A 20,706-nucleotide genomic window follows, 5' to 3' on the forward strand; every position below is an offset into this window, starting at 1 on the left:
TTTATAAGGATACCGCCATAACCTATGCTGTTGAGTGAGGCAATGATGGTGAGTTCAGTGGTTGAGGTTACGATGATTCAACTCACAGGCTGGGACAATGATAGTCAGTTTACAGGATGCTGCAATAATGGTCAGTTTCCAGAGTGGGGCAATGTGGGTCAATTTAAATAGCGACTGCCATTACCCTGGATACTATTGGATGGGACAACGATGGCCAGCTTACAGGGTGAGGCAATGCTGGTCTGTTTACAGAGTGACTGGTTCAAATGGTTCATACGGGACTTAACTTCTGAGGTCTAGAACTTAAACTACTTAAACCTAACACACCCATGCCCGAGGCAGGATTCGAACCTGCGACCGTAGCGGTCGCGCGGTACCAGACTGAAGCGCCTAGAACCGCTCGACCACTGCGGCCGCACAGAGTGAGTGACATTGTCCCTGGATGTTACTGGGTAGAGCAATGATAGTCAGTTAATGGTGTGAGGCACTGATGATCACTTCACAGGGTGAGGAAATGATTAATTTCCCGCCAACGTGCTGTCATAGGAAAAAGGGGCATGGCTTAGACATCATAACAGGTAAGTTATTGATTAGGAGTAATGACGTAATAGATAAGAGGATTGTAACGTAAGTATTATCGCACATTTCAGTGCTGTAATTGAGTGCAAAGTGGCCCAGAACATACACAGCCCTCCTATTGTGGGTCAAACGTTGCAATAGATTGCTTCCATAGACCACCTGAAGCAAAGATTGTAACATCAAAACGATTCAGGGAGAGCTTGGAGAATGTAGCGTGGAAATTAACTGGCCATGCTACAAGGCAATGGGGGAAGATTTCAACTTACAAGCAATACTTTGTGAGACTCAAGACATTAGAAGAGGCACAAGGAACAAGATTCTTCTGATACTGTCGTAAATGTCTTACCAAAAAATTGCACGGAGAGCAAGTGAAAGAACCTATTCTTGAGCGTAACGCCATAGATGTGCTTGTGAGGAAGAGACTCGAACTATTGCACCGGTTAACGTAAAGGTGATAAACAGTGGCATTAAGTAAGCTACAGAACCAGATGTTAAAATAAAAACTACGAAAGACTGTAAAATATTTCTGCTACCACAGAAGAGTAAATACACACATAAAAAAGTTTTGCATCACCTCGGTTCTGAGAGTTCCGGAACCTGAACAGAAAATTGGAATAGAGATCAACATAAACATCATTTTCGCCCTTTATATTGCTCATGAAAACCACACATTGCATGTTGTCCCATCATACAGCGAGACCTTCAAAGGTGGCGGTCCAGATGGCTGCACACACTGGTATCTCTAACTCCCAGTAGCACGTCCTCTTGCATTGATGCATGCCTGTATTCGTCGTGGCATACATTCCACAAGTTCATCAAGGCACTGTTGGTCCATATTGTCCCACTCCTCAACAGAGATTCGGCGTAGATCCCTCAGAGTGCTTCGTGAGTCACGTCGTCCATAAACAGCCCGTTTCATCTTATCCCAGGTATGTTCGATAGGGTCTGGATAACACGCTGGCCACTGTAGTCGAGCGAAGTCGTTATTCTGAAGGAAGTCATTCACAAGAGGTGCACGATGGGGGCTCAAATTGCCGTCCATGAAGACGAATGTCTCGCCAACGTGTTGCCGATATGGTTGAACTGTCGGTCGGAGGATGGCATTCACATATCGTACAGCTGTTATGGCGCTCTCTATGGCCACTAGCGGCGTACATGAGCCCCACATAATGGCATCCCAAAACAGCAGGGAACCTCCAACTTGCTGCACTCATAGGACAGTTTGTCTAAGGCGTTCAGCCTGACCAGGTTGCCTCCAAACACGTCTCCAACGATTGTCTGGTTGAAGGCATATGCGACACTCATCGGTGAAGAGAACATAATGTCAGTCCTGAACGGTCCATTCGACATGTTGTTGGGTCCATCTGTACCGGACTGCATGGTGTCGTGGTTGCAATGATAGAACTCGCCATGGGTGTCGTGACTGAAGTTGCGCATCATGCAGCCTATTGCGCACAGTATGAGTCATAACACGACATTCTGTATCTGCACGAAAAGCATTATTTAACGTGGTGGCGTTGCTGTCAGGGTTCCTCCGAGCCATAATCCGTAGGTAGTGGTCATCCACTGCAGTAATAGCCCTTGGGCGGCCTGAGTGAGGCATGTCATCGACAGTTCCTGTCTCTCTGTATCTCCTCCATATCCGAACAACATCGCTTTGATTCACTGCGAGACGCCTGGACACTTCCCTTGTTGAGAACTCTTCCTGGCACCAAGTAACAATGCGGACCCGATCGAACCGCGTATTGACCGTCTAGGCATGGTTGAACTACAGGCAACACGAGCCATGTACAGTCGTGGACAAAACGAGCGAGACCCCGCGCCTTTTCGTTATGCTGATCCGCACAGCTTTAAAGTCTGCTACACAGCATAACAGGCAAGGCGACGAAGTGCTACCAACCTACTATGCACAGGTGTGAAATTGAAAAATTATCTGAACTTTGTCAGACTGTTTTCAATCATGTGTAAGACTATACTAATGCTGATTAGTGTGTTAATCACAACACGTAAATATAAGATATAAATGAAAGAAGACTGCAACTAGAACATTTCGAATAAAGAGTAGGGGGAATTATTTATGCGGCCCTCATCTTCAGTAACTGTCGTAGCTATTTTCGTTGTTAGGATTTCGTCACCTAAATCGGTAAAAATGGAACCCTACTAGTCTCACTTTCTTGACCGTCTATCTTTCTACCCAACCCATAAAACCCATTTACCTTGAGTATGGGTAGACATGGTAAGCGGAAATTTATCGCACTTCCTGCAGTATACGATCCCTTGGTGGTGCAAAAAGAGAGCTTCTATGTCAACGCAATCTATTGATACGATTGTTTGTTAAGAAAATTTACGCAACGGTAATCCATTATGACTGGTCTGAACGTTGACACAGACCATTTCGCGGTCGAATGCGCATAATATTTTGCTAATTCCTAACGATCTTGGGTACTTTGTCTTACTAAAACAGTTATGTTATCTCGATAAGTCGAAATTCAGTTTTATTTGTACAGTTCATACTAACTAGCGTTTCTTCTTTCATTTATATCTTATATTTACGTGTTGTGTTTAATACACTAATCAGCGTTAATACAGTCTTACACATGACTGAAAACAGTCTGACAAAGTTCGGATAGTTTTTCAATTTCACGCCTGTGCATAGTAGGTTGGTAGCACTTCGTCGCCTTGCCTGTTATGCTGTGGAGCAGACTTTAAAGCTGTGCGGATCAGCATAACGAAAAGGCGAGGGGTCTCGTTCGCTTTGTCCACGGCTGTACCTCCTTCCTGGTGGAATGACTGGAACTGATCGCTGTTGGACCCCCTCCGTCTAATAGGCGCTGTTCGTGCATGGTTGTTTACACCTTTGGACGAGTTTAGTGACATCTCTGAACAGCCAAAAGGACTGTGTCTGTGATACAATATCCACAGTCAACGCCTGTCTTCAGGAGTTCTAGGAACCGGGGTGATGCAAAACTTTTTTTGATGTGTGTAATAGAGGTAAGCGATTGCGGAAGAGAAAGTCATTTAACTTCACTCAGGAGGGGAAGGCCGACTCGAACAGATGGGAAATTTATACAGTTATATGGACAACAGGAACTAATCCATAAAGCAGCAGTTTTCGGGTTGCTTGCTGACGCAACGCAGCGGTCGAAGCGATGGGTAAAACGTGCATTTCTTACTCATTTTCACGAGTACGGACGTATCTGCGAAATTGTCAGCCTACATCGCTGGCGTCAGTCTGTTCCAGAGTTATAGAATACCTTTTGAGTTCACGTATTATAACTTTAATGGAGAGCGGAAATTTTATGGTTCAAATGGTTCAAATGACTCTGAGCACTATAGGACTTAACATCTATGGTCATCAGTCCCCTAGAACTTAGAACTACTTAAACCTAACTAACCTAAGAACATCACACAACACCGAACCATCACGAGACAGAGAAAATCACTAACCCCACCGGGAATCGAACCCGTGAACCCGTGGAAATTTTATCTCTAGGAATCAACATTGATTTTGTAAATTTTCTAACAGCGGTCTTGTTAAACTCAGCTGGTTCTCTTTGACCGTGATTGAAAAAAGAATCGTACTTCCGCTTTGTGAACAAAACACAACCCTTCGAAAAATCGATTTAGCTTTGTGACTCGACTGACAACTTCCTAGGGATCTAGAACTCAGCATGTCATTGTTAACAAGAAAAAGTTGTCAGATGTGAAAGCAAATTCGGGAGTGCACCGAGGGAGAGCTATAGGATGATGATGATGTTTAGTTTGGGGGGCACTCAACTGCGCGGTCATCAGCACCCGTAGAAAGTTCCAATTTTTACACAGTCCAATTTTTTTCACAGTCCAATATAGCCTCTGTCACGAATGATGATGATAACAACACAAACACCCAGTCCCCAGGCAGAGAAAATCCCCAACATGGCCTGGAATCGAATCCGGAACCCCGTGATCCAGTGGCAGGAACGCTAGCCACTAGACCACGAGCTGTGGACGAGAGCTATAGGACCGTTACTGTGCACGTTATATATGAATGATCCGATGGATAACATCGGAAGCTGCGGGTGATAATAATGCTTGAGAGATAGGAAACACAAACGGAGATCAGTAGATTTCGTCACTGGTTCGTTTAGTAAGTGCGGGTGCTTCACTGAGATGTTTATCAGCTGTGGTAACAAGAGACGCGTTGTGCACCACTAAGAAGTTTACTGTCCAAATTCCGAGACCGTGGTTTTCAGGAAGAGTCAAGAAACATGTTACTTCCTCTCGCATACGCCTTGCGGAACGACAGCGATAAAGAAGTCAGGCATTCGGGCTCATACACATTATTATTGACAATTATTCTTCGCGCACACCATTCGAGAATGGAAAAAGAAGGAGAGAAACGGCTAGTGGCACTCCAGGTACCATCCGACACATACCATAGACTGGCTTGCCAAGCACAGATATGTAAGTATCTGGCCGGCTTAGATGAAAATTTTCACAACTTTATGTGTACTGATAATTTAATTCTTATCTTACCTTGATGTTTTCATACAACACACTCTTCAGATGTTCTTGATTAAGGAAATCAAACAGGTTTATGCCAGAAACTGGAGGCGGCTCCAATTCGTCGGTGCTATGCGCAGTCGTTGGATGAGCTATCCAGATTTGGGTTTCTGTCATTAGTTTGTTCCTGTGTACACCCTCTAAATTACCTCGAAGATTTTCGACATCATTTTAAGGAACCCTACAGATAGTAACAAAAAGTTAAGGACATCACGGCATTGAACAACCAGTAAAAAGTGGCAGTATCTTTATGGAAGAGGAAGTAGTCAATGTATCATGAAAGACGTTTAAACAGAAACATACGACGTGAAGAGAGCAGTTTCACCTCAAATAATTCGATGGTCCAAAACTCATTAGTGTGCCAGTTCCAGCATTCGAACGATTCATCAGCAAAATACTGATAGATAATCAAATGTCAGGCCTATATTCACGGACAATCGCTATTTAGGAAACGAGTGCTTGTAGGGGTCATGACATCGACTGAGAATCTTCGTGTATACTCCTGGCTTTAGCATTCAGGTTGCAACATCCAAGTCCATATTTTTGTAGCCATTGGTAGAGCAGTTACTGCGCCAGTATAGACACTAGGTATTCATATAGTAACATGTCTGTCGAATGATGAGAGAAGATAGGAAGCGTGTCAACTGTGCTTCAAGAAGGGCATTGGAGACGAAGAGAATTTGGTAAGAAAAGGGAAGGATATCAGTGTATGGAAATCATGGAAAACCTAACTCTGGATGGCCGGAAGAGAATTTGAATCGTCATACTCCAGAAACCAGTGTGCTAACTATAGCGCCACCTCGCTCGGTGTAACTCTCCAATATTGACTTATGGGGGAAGAAAGCGAGCAAGGTCTTGGCAGAAAGGAATATCTCCGTAACCTGCTAAACCGTTTTCACACATACTGCTCTGGATTCCCAAGGGCGCTACGGCCTCCTGGACTTACGCCTGCCCATCACGACGTCCCTGGATGTTCAGTGGTATTTGACAGTCTGCACAGTTTTAGCTACTGTGTATTAGCCACTTATCACAGCTTAACTTGGAAAGAAACTTGAAAACAAGGCACATGTGCTGTGAGTTAGCCAATGCTTTCCTCAATTCGAGTATAGTGGACCGAAAAATAGTAATCTCCTTTCTTCATGTGAGAAGAACCTGTGCCATGTCGACCAACTGGATTTGTAGGCTCCCCCAACGTATGACGGTGGTTTGAAAAGTTCTCGGAATCATCACGAGAGGTCAGTGCTAACGCGTCGAGTTGTTCAAGTGATATTCATTGGACTGTTGCCTGTAACACGTGCCACGACAGTGCTCTTGGAAGAGAGCTGTGGCGGTGATGTGGCTCTGTTGTTCCCGTGTAATGATTTTCGAAGATGGAAAAAATCGAGATTCGAGCAGTGATTAAGTACTTCATAAAGAAAGGTATGAAGCAAAGGACATTCATGCCAATTTCCAGAATACATTGGGGGACTCTGCTCCTTCATATTCAACTGTTACCAAGTGTCACTACTCCAGAAATCACTGCAAAAGTGCACAACATGGTCATGGAGTATCGCCGATTGAAAGTGCGTGAAATTCCTCACACTTGCCAGAAGTCTTCTGAAAGGGTGGCTGAAGTGGCTGCAGAGTGAGTCACTAACGGCACACCAACAACCCTCGCTGACGGCTAACTGCAAGTACGCGCTAAATCTCTCTTAGTCCGTCAATACATCTGCTCTGGAGGTTTACATTGGCGGTTAAAACTCTTGGAAGTGAAGCGATGATTGCTCCCTACGAAGAAGAAGTCAGAAGAAGACGTGTTGAAGGCTTTCTCCAAAGAAGACACTAGAAGAAATCTCTCTTTAAAAAGTCTTAAGAAGAAACAACGTACCCAAAGTTCGCTTAAGGGAAGACTCACATTTCTATGTTTTCGCTCTTTAGTCTATTCAAATTAGTTGGTCTATGGTTCTTCCGAGTGCCGACCGGTAAAATTTAATAAACGCTGCTCCCTGGCCTTTCTTTTAAGTGTTTAACCAGTATTGTGCATCGTATCATTTAACACTGAAAACCAACATATCACTCTCTTTCCATCTCTCTCTATGACCAGCAAATTTCTCTGTCTAACCTCTCGTTTATTCATATTAGCCAATCCTGGCAGTTCTCATGTTACATAAGCATTTGGTTTTTGTGAAATCAACGTCCAGTGGTGTTTCACAGCTTCAAAGCATCACAAAACTATAGATTTCTACTCCATTTTTGTGATAGCTTCTGTAGCATACAGTGCTTTTTGGAGAAAACACAGCTTTCTACGTTTTGTGCACAAAAGTGCTTTCTTGGACTTCGCTGAAAACAGATTACTTCTCAATTCACTTCTGGGTTTAAAACTGGTTGCGGCTGGGGCCTAGGGCCAAAGGGCATTTTATCTGTGGTTGCCTGGTGTGCTTCAGGCGCCCAGAAGTAGAACTATTAAAGATCGTCTGGTGGCTTGCGGGCCACTGACCTGCCCGCCTCCTGGCACTGCCTTTTAAGAAGAGCTGCTTCAAGGATACTGGTCTAAGTGGGTCTATGGCCCTGTCACCTCATTCCATGTTGTATTCTCGTACCAGATCCCTAGATCAAGGGAGAGGATGTTGTTTGGTGGCTGGAATTCTCTGTCTACAACACAACTGCACACATGTATTATCAGGGTTATTTATTTACATAAACAGGAAGCTACTTACCTTTAAGAGAGTCCATGTGCTGTGGTAAAAGCTCTACAGTATTAACCCACGTCATCCACACTGCTCGTGAAGTACAAGTCCTGTTATGTACACTAATCTGGTCGCAATGTGCTGACAGACACCAACTTGGAGCTCGAGTTAGTGCGTCAGTGACTGGCTGAGCTAGTAAGTGAGCTAGTGAATGAGTTAGTGAGCCAGTGGCAGAGTTTGACTGACTGAGGCCTCTGGTCAGCGGCGGTGATCTAAATACTTGCGGTAGAGAGGGCGTTGGCAGCACATTGCTTGCAAGTCTGTCTTTGGCCTCTCTCCTGATAGGCGCACGTGATCCAGCGCCTACTACCGATCTTCTTGCAACATCTGTGCCAACCAGTGTGCTCGCGACAGCTTGCACCAACCGTTGTCGTGTAGGGAGGCTGGAAGCAACAATGGGGAGGGAGGCAGGATGCTGGACATTGAGACGAGCCGAGAGCGGTGACTGTCGAGGACAGTGTACTCCCGATCATACCCCACTAACTTGCTTATGAGGCAACAGGAAAATCCACCTGAAAACTGCTGCCAGAGGCGCATGTCCAAGCCTGAAGAAGTGTCCTGGGGTGATGGTAGCGACGGCGATGGCGGGTCCAGGTCCATTGGAATGGCGAGTGGGGATGGCGGGGGCGAGGTCGCAACGTCCATCCGCTCCTCCTTGGATGTCCTGGTGGAACCGGCGGGCGGCCGCGAAGGCTGTGGGGTCCCGTGAGGCTGTGAATCTGGGGGGAAGAAGCAGAATAACAGACAAGTGACATTCACGAATTTGGTTCTGGTGGTGGCGGTGCAAACCATCGGGACCTGCTATCAAGTACATAGTAGAGTCCATGTTTTCGTGTATCACGCCTCTTTCCCACCGGCCACGGTTGCCATTATCCCTGAAAAGAATAAGATCGCGTGGCTCAAAGCGGTACTCGCGGACAATTGACGGCGTCAGATGCTGTGGTGGGTGTAGCAAGTGTAGCAGCGTCGGATAGCGGCGGCCATGCAAAAGTTTCGCCTCTGATAGTCCGTCTCGTAGGTAGGAGCGACAGGAGGCGAGAAAGAGTTGCAGCGCCGGGTCCCGTGTGTGGGTGGTGCAAAGCTCGGCCATGTGTTTGAAAGTGCGTACGAAGCGTTCTGCTTCTCCACTGGACTGGGGTGAAATGGAGCACTTGTTAGATGACGAATGCCATTTCGTTTACAGAATAGTTCAAAATCACATGAAGTGAACTGTGGTCCATTGTCGGACACAAGTATTTCTGGCAAACCTTCTATGCAAAATATGGAGGACAAAGCTTGAATGGTGCTACGTGATGTGGTGGAAGCCATAGGGTCCACAGCTTGTGGTCTAGAAGCTAGCATTGCTGCCTCTGGATCATGGGGTCCTGAGTTCGATTCCCAGGCGGGTTGCGGATTTTCTCTGCCTGGGGACTGCGTGTTTGTGTTGTCCTCATCATTTCATCGTCATCATCATTCGTGACAGTGGCAAAAATGGGTAATGAAAAAATAGGGACTTTTATGGGCGCTGATGACCACGCATTTGAGCGCCCCACAAATCAAACATCGTCAAAAGCCATAGGCACTGCAAATGGGAACATGCTAAAAGACTCTACCACTATGAGCCAACTAGCGTTCCAAAATGGTCCTCCAAAGTCTATATGCACTCGTTGCAATGGGAATTGAGTATTAGGCCAAGCTGAGAATGCATGTGATCGAGCGGATGGTCTTAGGCACATGTACGACACAGTGACATCATCTGTTCAATGTAGGTGGCCAAGCCCTGCCAAGTACAGTGCCGTCGCTCTAACTGTTTAGTGCGAACATTTCCCCAATGTCATTGGTGGAGCAATCGCACCACATCCTTTTGCAACACTTTGGGAATAAGCACACACCGACTGTCCCCCGTCATTTTGAACTAGAATCACCCCCTGTTGAACTGAAAGGTTATGCCGACGTGCAAAATATCGGCTCACAACTGAGTTCTAGATATTGTTCAATGAACAAGGCCAAGACGTGCGAATATAATGCAACAAAACCGTGAGGTCTGGGTCTGCTTCTGTAGCCTGTGCAATTTTTCTGTAGTGCAAGGGAAAAGATTTCAGGAATTCAGAGCCCTGTGTATTGATCTGGCAACAAGATGCGGCAGTTGCATCAAAATCAGAGTCTGGGCCAATCGGAAGGCGAGACAGGATGTCTGCATTGCCATGCTTTGCCGCATGTCTGTACACAATTTCATTCTGATACTGTCCAACGCTGCAATTTTTGAGCAGTGCGTGTAGGAACAGACTTTGACGGATGAAACAAGGACTGCAAAGGTTTGTGATCTGTCACTAAATAGAACTTGCGACCATCTTTTTCAGTTTGTGAATAATTGCACTGAGGTTGAGTTAACAACTTTGAGGCAAAAGCAAAAGTATTGTGCATCAAGTCTACGCGAAAGCATAGCGCCGATTGCGTAGGAAGCAGCGTCGACTTGCAAAACAATTGGCATGGCAGGATCAAAATGCACTAAACATCTGTCATTAAGCAAGGCATTTTTCAGTTTTTGAGTTTAGTCCTCATAGAAGGTACATTTTTGCTAAGCAAGCGATACAATTGAGCGGCGATCTGAGTGGCATTCGGTATGTGTCATCTTTCCTAGTACTACTGCATTTCAGGCACATTGCGAGGAACAGGCAGGTCACGGATTGCAAGCAAATGAGATTGGGGGGCGTGCACACCCTGACTGTTTATCACATGACCTAAGTACTGTAGTTCTGTCTGAAAAAAGTCACACTTTTCGAGACGAACCTTGAGTCCTGCTTTTGACAACACTCGAAAAAGAATACGCGAATTGGCGATGTGTTCTTCCTCTGGTGTAGGGCCTGAGACGACAATATCGTCAAGGTAGTTGGAACAAAATGGCACTTTTGCAATCAGCTGTTCCAAGTAACGTCGAAAAATGGCGATTGGAGAAGCACTGCCGAAGAGCAACCGCAAATATTTGAACAGTCCTAAGTGTGTATTTACAACAAACACTTTCTGTGATTCTTCATCCAATGGAATTTGCAAGTTGGCATCACACAAATCTGTCTTAGAAAAGTAACGTCCTGCACCAAGCCTGTCCATGAGTTCCTCAGGGCGAGGTAACGGGTAAGTGTCAACTATTGTCTGTGGGTTGACTGTAGACTTGAAGTCAACACAAATGCGAATGTCACTAGAAGCCTTAGACAACAAAACGAGAGGACTTGCCAATTGGCTAGCTTGAATGGGAGCCATTACACCATTATCATGCAATTCTTTCAATTCACTGGCTACTTTGTCTCTTAAGGGGGTAGGACGTCAAACGGGCCGACTTGGAGTAGGAGAGGCACCACAGGACATTTTATTTTCTACTGTCTTTACTTTTACAAATAAATTCATAAAACTTTGTCAGCATGACCAGAAGGATTCAGGATTCACACTCATAGCAGTGGAAGTGCAAAAACATAACAAAATAATTTTTTTTAGATATGAAATTTCATCATTTTTTCACTTACTGTTGGCTGCATTTGTTACTATAGGTACACTTTTCTTCATAAGTAAGAGAGACTGTTCGATGAATTTTGCACAGCATACAAACCATACTTACAGGTGTCTGAAACTCTAGAATCTCTTTAATTTATGAAAAAAACGAATGAGGTGTTACGTTTTAAATTTTATGTTTAGAAAAATCCTTCCTGGTCATGCTGACAAAGTTTTATGAATTTATTTGTAAAAGTATAGACAGTAGAAAATAAATGTCCTGTGGTGCCTCTCCTGCTCCAAGTCAGCCCGTTTGACGTCCTACCCTCATTAAAGCAATTGGAACGGGGCAGGCGCGGAAAAACTTAGGCTGTGCATTTTCTTTCAACGTTAAATGCGCTACAAAGTTATTAGATTTTCCCATTCCTTCTGAAAATAGTCCAGGAAATTCTTTAAGTTAGCTAGCGACACTGTCTTTTGGTGCAAAAGCCGAAATTGAATGTACATTAGCTTGGATGCTAAGTCCAACAAATCAAAGGCATCTAAACCGAATATGTTCTCACTGTCTTTTGATTTCAACACAGTAAAATTCACTCTCCTAGTGTGAGATTTGTAAGTGGCAGGCAAACTACTCTGCCCAAGGACGGATATTTCCTTCCCGTTGTAAGCAGTGAGGTGCCTGCTAGATTTAGAAAGGCGTAGTGAGCCTAAATGTCCGTACGTGGAACGCTTAAGCAAGATTACTGAGGCACCTGTGTCTAACTGAGAGTTCACACGACGGCCAGCAATTCGTAATGACACAAATAGTGTGTTAGAACGTCATTGCACAGCGCTAGGGCGAGAAGGAGGCAATCTTACTTTTGTCAGAACCTGTTGTAGGTTTTAAAAACACTGCATTCACTGCATGTTCACGAGCCTGTTTTCCTGGGATCGGCCAAAATTGGCGTTTTGTGATGTTTGCAAACAAACTGCTTGGACATGGCCTTTTGTTTCCACACGTGGAACAAGTTGTGTTACATGATGGGCAGTCCTGTCTTTTATGGCGAGCAAAACGCCTAGGGTAAGACTTCACCAAATTCACAGGGCCTGTTCACACATTTACGTGGCTGTCTGCGGGGCTGTGTACGCGCTCGTTGTAGTTGTTTGGTGGTGGTGGTGGTTAGTGTTTAAAGTCCCGTAGACAACGAGGTCATTAGAGACGGAGCTGAAGCTCGGGTTAGGGAAGGATTGGGAAGGAAATCGGCCGTGCCCTTTCAAAGGAACCATCCCGGTATTTGCCTGAAACGATTTAGGGAAATCACGGAAAACCTAAATCAGGATGGCTGGAGACAGGATTGAACCGTCGTCCTCCCGAATGTGAGTCCAGTGTGCTAACCACTGCGCCACCTCGCTCGGTGTAGTTGTTTGGGGCGGTCGCGAGCAAGGGGCGACTCGACCCGACAGAAAGGGACATTGTCAAACTTATCGGCACCTATGGCACCCGAATCATATTGCTCTAAGATTGTCAATACTTGGGGAAGTGATAGATCAAAGTACTTTAGGATCTGTTCCCATATTTTGCTGCCTGGGACATTGAATGTTATTGCACCCCTAATCGTTAAATCACTATTAAAGTTGTCACAACTACACTTGAATTTACACTTCCTAGTCATGCTCGTTAATTCTGTTTACCACTGACGGTACGTCTGTTTCGGATTTTTCTGCAAGTGAAATAACTGATGTCTGGCTGCAGCAGCCGCGCGGAGTTAGCCGAGCTGTCTCAGGCGCTGCAGTCATGGACTGTGCGGCTGGTCCCGACGGAGGTTGGAGTCCTCCCTCGGGCATGGGTGTGTGTGTTTGTCCTTAGGATAATTTAGGTTAAGTAGTGTGTAGGCTTAGGGACTTATGACCTTAGCAGTTAAGTCTCATGAGATTTCACACACATTTGAACATTTTTTTTTCTGGCTGCAGCTACTTGACCTTTCTGGACATAGTACTGAGTTAATGCAGTGATTACTTCGTCATAACTGAGTTCGTCGGGAGACCCGCTTGGGAATACTTTTTTGTATTAACCTGAACACGGGGACCCCACAATCGAAAGAACGCATTGTAGCTTTACAGTACCTTGAACACGATGAACTGGGTTATGTTCTTGGAACTGGGTCAGGTATTTGAGCCATTCCTCTTCTGTGTCGTTAAATTGCCGGAACGTTTGTATGCTGGTTGGCGGCGCTTGTTGGGCTGGTTGGTTGTTTGGTTGTGCGGCTGACGGAACTTGTACAGCCAGTAGTTGTACCACCGGCAGCAAGGTAGCAATTTATTGGTTGTGAAACTGAAAAGCTTGTGTCAGATCCATCAAATTCGCCGTCTGCGGCTGAGGAGCGGGGGCAGGGGTTGAAGGGGCAGGTAGCCACGGTTTACACAAATACGTTACATCAAAAACCAAGCAGAGCCTCTGGAAAGAGAAATTTGATTAGTTCTGCGTTCCCCCTTCTGGAATACATGCAAGAACACAACAACAAATTAATAAAATGATCACCCCTGCAACATAAAACACAAGATAAGCAAACAAAATCTTTGGCCAAGTTGATGAACTTCGATCGCCATTGAATTATTCTCGTAGCCACTATTTGTTCTTGTACCATAGGGTCCAAGGGAGAGGATGTTGATTGGTGGCCAGTAGCCTATTGCTACAACACAACTGCACACACGTATTAACAGGGTTCTTTATTTAAATAAACGGAAAGCTACATATATTTAAGAGAGTCCGTGTGTTGTGGTACAAGCTCTTCAATTTTAGTCCATGTTAGTCTCGCAGCTGGTGAAGTACAAGTTCCGTTATGTACAATAACCTGGTCGCAATGTAGTGACTGACGCCAGACAAATGAGCGCTCCAGTGACTGAGGTAGTGACTGAGATAGCGAGCTAGTGACAGAGATTGACTGACTGAGCCCTCGGTCAGCGGCGGCGATCTAAATACTTGCGACAGAGAGGGCGTTGGCGGCACATTGTTTGCGAGTCTGTCTTTGGCCCTTCTCCTGATAGGTGCGCTTGATCCAGCGCCTAATACAAATCTTCTTGTTACATCTGTGCCGACCGGTGTGCTCGCGACAACCTACACCAGCACATCCTAATCTGCATTCAAAGTGTTCTTATTAATATAAGACATGCAAAATCCAATGAAAGAGTAAGTGAAAACTAAATGAGAGTAGTCAGCTATCTACAGTCACTAGCACTGTTATGTATCACATTTCTCAGTGTCTATTAGTTATTCAAATCGAATGTATCTTTGCATTATGATTTCACCTATGTAGGGGACTGTTGCTGGAAAACGGGGAGGGAGGAGATAGTGGTGTTCCAAATACCCTTCGGCACACTTGAAAGGTGTTTTTGTAGATGTGGAAGCGATAAAAGATTCATACTTCTGCATAATTTGATTATTTTTATGACAGAGTAAGGTTAAATCACGAATAATGGCAGTTGTTTTTATTCCTAGTGCTGTATGAAGGTGTGTCATTGTGGTTCAGAAACACTAATCCATTGCCTTGTGGACGTTGTAACTATTTTTTATTTGCATAGTTGCAAAGTAATATTGAACAGCAAGTAATAACACACTCAAGGTTCCAAGTAAGCTGCTGGTAAATGTGTAAATGAAGTAAAAATACAGAATGAATGTTCACCCTGCAGGAGACTGTATGCTGATTTGAACCGTCCTGACAGATTTAAACTGTGTTCCAGTCCAGGTCTCAAACCTGCGACCTTTGCCCCTTATGGGCAAAGTTTTATGAAAGGCACAGGTCCCAGGTTTGAGTCATGGTCTGGCAAATAGTTTAAATCTGCTAGGACATTTCAAATCAGTGCACATTCCGCTGAACATTTGTTCTGGGGACAATGCCCCAGGCTATGTGTGTCTGCAACATCCTTTCTTCCATGAGTATGGTAAGGTATGCAGGAGAATGGCTGTGCCGTGTGGAATGTAGGAAATGTGGTGTTGGCGGAAATAAAGGTGTGAGGGTGGAATGTGAGTCGTGCTGCGATAGCTCAGTTAGACAGTTGCTCAGAACGTCCAGTCAGTGTCTGGCCATCCCATGTAATAAAAATAAATTAGTGAGAGTCTCACTGATGAAATTTTAAAGATGTCACACGCGCACAGAACTACTGACAAATAGCAACGAAGAAACAAATCGAAAGAACGAAGGCAAAAAAAGTTTGCAAAGCATTTGCCCACGAAAGGCAAAGGTCCCACACTCGAGTCTAGGTCTGGCACACAGTTTTAATCTACCAGGAGGTTTAGAAGTAAAAATGAGTAAGTTTGGCTCGCTCAAGGTTCCAGTCTCCTCAGTCAGCCTATAAAATTAGCGATTTTTACGATTTTGTTTTGCAAAAACTAGCGAACCAATTAATGTAAATCATTGTGCGTGGTATTTACTGATTCTTGAACAACAATTTCTGATTCATTTTGAAGACATTCAGTCATAAATAAGCCCCAAAACCGAGGAGTTAACACTGTTCTGTCTAAAATGAGGTGTGTCCATGACAGAAGTCCTGCACTTACAAATCTTATCTGAAATCAAAAGACAAAGCAATTTATTAATCTATAGGATATGGTGCACGAGCAATAGCATAGTTCTCTTGAAATTTGATAAATAAGAAGAATAGCAGATGTTTGTAACAATGATGTACTTAAGTCGTGTGTTTTTGGTCACATTTTCTGTAATAACTAATAGATGAATTAAAATAAAAAATTAACCTATTACTCCTTACAAACATGCCCAAGGAATAATTCACCCAAATTTCAGAACGACATCTTTATTAGTGGGCCTGCAATCCATTCTGTCAGCGTATGATACAGTGTGATGAGATTTAGCCAAAGTGTAGAAAGCACGTAACTGCAGGTGGCTTCAGTGAAAGGCAGCTGCAAATGTAACAATTTCTTTTATTGACGCATCTGCACTGCTTGATTCACTAGGTCAGCGGCCAGCTGGCCAGTGAATTCTGCTGAGCTGGCTGCCTGTACACCACACGTTGCTCATACAACTGCACCGCACCAGCAGCCCCATTACGTAAGCCAGCTGCGCAGACCCAGCGCCAGTGGTATGCAGACTCGATGCTGATTTGGCTGAAGCAGCCTCTGAAGCCACCAGGACACGGCGGGGATACCAACCGCGGTGAGACTCCCGTCCGGCGGTGGCGGATGGCGGATGGTGTGCACGGCAAGTGACCCGCTGCCCCCTTGCATGAGTCTGCCATGCTATTGGTGATGACTTGGTGTGGCCAGCCGCGCCGCACTGCTAACTACGCAGAGGGAATTAGGCTCAAATGGCTCTTGAGCACTATGGGACTTAACGTCTATGGTCATCAGTCCCCTAGAACTTAGAACTACTTAAACCTAACTAACCTAAGGACATCACACAACACCCAGCCATCACAAGGCAGAGAAAATCCCTGACCCCGCCGGGAATCGAACCCGGGAACCCAGGCGTGGGAAGCGAGAACTCTACCGCACGACCACGAGATGCGGGCCGAGGGAATTAGTGTGCAGAGCTGTTCCACTACTATGGGCTCTAAGCGGCGACTTCTACTGGCAGGTCTACAGTGGTGGAAACATTTATTGCATCACCTCTAACAATTAACAATTTTTGTTACAATCATTGAATAACTGAGCTAAATATGCCTGATTTCTCTTGATTTCTATCAGAAATGAATACACACAATAATTTTTGTCAATTTGTTTTTATTCTTAATTTTTGTTTCCATAAAAATGTTTGTTTTTTTATAATTTAACACTTTCTTGAAAAATGAGTGTAAGTGGATATCTCAGCTATTCTGTTTGCTATTCTGAAATATGAATACTAATGTTGAAAGAAACACTGCATATTAATGTTGTAACACAACAGTGATGGATTTTTAGTGTTTGTGTTGCCTCATATGAACACACTGTTGCATATAATACTCTGTTGCTCCACCATGCGCCTTAATCACCGCTTGGAATCGTGAAGGCATTGAAAGAATTAACTTTTTAATGCACTCCTCACTCAGTTCATGAAACCACACACACACACACACACACACAAGGATCTCCAACAGCTACCGTTTATTCCATGGCTTCTTTTTGGCGATAGCATTTCCCATAAACTTCCAACAGTTCTCAATAGGATTGAGATCAGGGCTGTTCCCAGGCCACTCCAATACTCGAACCCCGTTGTTTCGAAGGAAAGAAGGTTTTACCTGAAATGTAGAAGTACGTGATAATTAATCAATAAAGTAATCTGCTTCGTGTTTGGTGCAAATATTAGTCATCTATGACAAGGAGCGGAGTCATCCTGAAAAATGCAATGTCTCCAAACTGGTTTCTAACGGATGGCATAAGCTTCCTTCCAAGGATGTTTATGTAGGCATCTGCGTTGACAGTGCCATTGATGAAGTCCAGACGACCTACTCCGTGACTGGAAATACACCCCCAGACCATCTGTCCTTGTGGGTATTTGACTGTACGTGTTATGCATGATGGCAAGCCGGCCGGTGTGGCCAAGCGGTTCTAGGTGCTTCAGTCTGGAACTGCGCGACCGCTACGGCCGCAGGTTCGAATCTTGCTTCGGGCATGGATGTGTGTGATGTCCTTAGGTTAGTTAGGTTTAAGTAGTTCTAAGTTCTAGGGGACTAATGACCTGAGATGTTAAGTCCCATAGTGCTCAGAATCATTTTTGAACCCATAGTGCTCAGAGCCATTTGAACCATTTTGAACTATGATTGCAAAAGTTCTTCACCTTTTCTTCGACGCACAAACACTTTTCCATCTGAGCCATGCAGATTAAATTTGGACTCGTCTGAAAAGATTACTTTGTTCCACATCTTTGGTGTCCATGTTGCATGTGCCTTTGCCCATTGCAGTCTCTGTTGTCACATTATCTTGGTCTATAAAGGCTCCCTTCTAGGAGGATGGGCTGAGAGTCCAGCCTCCAGTAGTCTATTTCTTACAGTTCTGCTGGTTACTGAGATGTCGCAAATTTCTTCCCAATCTCGCTTTAGTTCAGTTGATGACAGGCAACAATGGTTGAGCGAAAGCCTTTTCAATACCCTGTGCTGCTTGGCAGTAGACGCTCTTTTACGACCTCTTCCTTTCTCACGATCAACATTTCCTTTTTCCCTATTTTTTTCAGAAACCTCGAAATCGTAGACTGATTAAATCCTGTCTTAGAGGCTATCTCTCTAGTATAGAGGCCAACAGGCGAAAAAACAAGTATAGCAGCTTTCTCTTCTGGAGTTAATTCAACTGACCTGCCCATCTTCTCACTGCAGTCTCAACTCAAATTGGCAGTATAAACACTGGTTTCATCGTAAAACCAAACGACAACAACAAAGAGTTGTGTATTGTTGGAAACATGCATGAAGAAGTCTGATTATTAAGGCAAGAATATGTCAACAAAGCTTAGAAGCAAACTGCTGCAAAAGACAAAAAGACGAAGTAATTCATGGTGATGCAATAAATATTTCCACCACTGTATGTTGCGTTATTGTCCTTGTTGGGCTGCGAGACTGAGCACAACTCTATAACAAAAAATTCTATAGTCGCCGGTGGGGCGCTTGTTGTGCATATATACCAGTACTAGGCACGTGCGTTAAATCACTGTTGTGTCACTGCCTTGCTTCTTGCTGCACTAGTCGGTACAGTACCGCTGAGCTCGTTGTTGCAGCAAGCTAACCTGCCTTGCAACATTGCACTGGCCTTGTTGAACTGTTAAGTGACAATATTCCACACTCGCTAACCGTCAGTACTACTGCAGTACACTGCACACGCTAATATGCCGAGGTATGATCGTTACGCTACAATTGAATTTGTGCACTTGATCCTTTTGTCGTATGTTCATATCGATAACAGAAGTCTCGTCACTCGTGATGATTTTTTGCGGAAAGAATTGTCCTCGTTTTGCATTTCAATCAAGTCGCGGCAGACGTCCATGCATCGTTGTTTTTGCGCAGACTTTGCACACATTTTTCTCTTCTTCAAAACATTCAGGAAAATGCTTTGAACACTTGATTTAGACATGTTGTTTCATTGTGATTTGAAACACGACATTGTTGACACATTTCAGCCACAAGTCTACTGTTTAATACTGCCGGCTCACAACTGACTGATCGAATGCACATCTCCTGTTTACAGTTTTTAGTTCAAGCTGCCACTGTAGTTCCTGCACTGACGTCCCTTATACGCCGAGAATAAATCCGATCTCGCAAATTTTTTGATGAACAGTGTATATCAGCTCCATAGAATTCGAGAGCCATGCTTTTTACAGAGCTGCTCTCAGTGGGTAGGGTGTGGGAGTTGGGTTCCAAGCACCAACACCTCCAGTGAGCATCCGGAGCATGGTCTGTATAATTCAAGCCACGATGCCAAGAAGAGCACTCAACAGGCTGAACTGTTTGTCATTAAAGGTACAGCCCACAAAATAAGTTATGTGTCGTCGTCTATATCATGAAATCATAAGCACCATATCTGCGCACCAACATGAAAACTTACGTAAGCATCAGGCATGTTATCTTCAGAGGCCTGAGCAATCATAGCTCACTTTGAAAAGGCAGGGGTACCTGCACATCCACTTACAGATGTACCACTCTGCTTCGTTTGAAGGTATTGCTCTCATGTTTGGTTGACGAGAACTGCCCAAAAACAATGTGGAGCACCTACATATTTGCGAACATGTGTGGGCTTAGATTCGAGTGTAGCAGGGAATTAAAGAGTAATCCTGATGAAACTAATATATTACGAAATGGATTCGTATTTTCGAATCTGGATTGACGTCTGCTGTTTGTAGCACATGAACGTTCGTACCGGATTAGGACTCGAACCCAGATTTCCCGCGTATCGCGAGCAGTAGCTTTAACAATTTCGACTATTCGAGCATACCTCCAAGACCGATTCAAACTTCCATATTTCATAGAGTCCTCAACATTTAGACTTCGTGACCTCCGCACGGAAGTAGACGTATTTGATCGTCATTTGAGGCCCCGAAGGCATGGATACATTATTGATACAACGTTCATGTTTATACAGTGTGTGTATCTTCGTATTACAATATTCGTCAGACATGCATGGAATGACTGCATGTGTAAAGGACATTGTAATGTGAATATCCAGACACTGTATAAAAACAGACATTGAAAGCATCAATAATGAAACTAAAATAGAGACTTTACCACAGTTCAAATGGCTCTGAGCACTATGGGACTTCTGAGGTCATCAGTCCCCTAGACTTAGAACTACTTAAACATAACTAACCTATGGACATCACACACATTCATGCCCGAGGCAGGATTCGAACCTACGACTGTAGCAGCCGCGTGGTTCCGGACTGAAGCGCTTAGAGCCGAGCGGCCACCTCGGCCGGCTCTAACACAGTAAAAGGCAGTTTGTTCGATA

Source organism: Schistocerca gregaria, chromosome X (assembly GCF_023897955.1).
Source record: "Schistocerca gregaria isolate iqSchGreg1 chromosome X, iqSchGreg1.2, whole genome shotgun sequence".
NCBI lineage: Eukaryota > Metazoa > Arthropoda > Insecta > Orthoptera > Acrididae > Schistocerca > Schistocerca gregaria.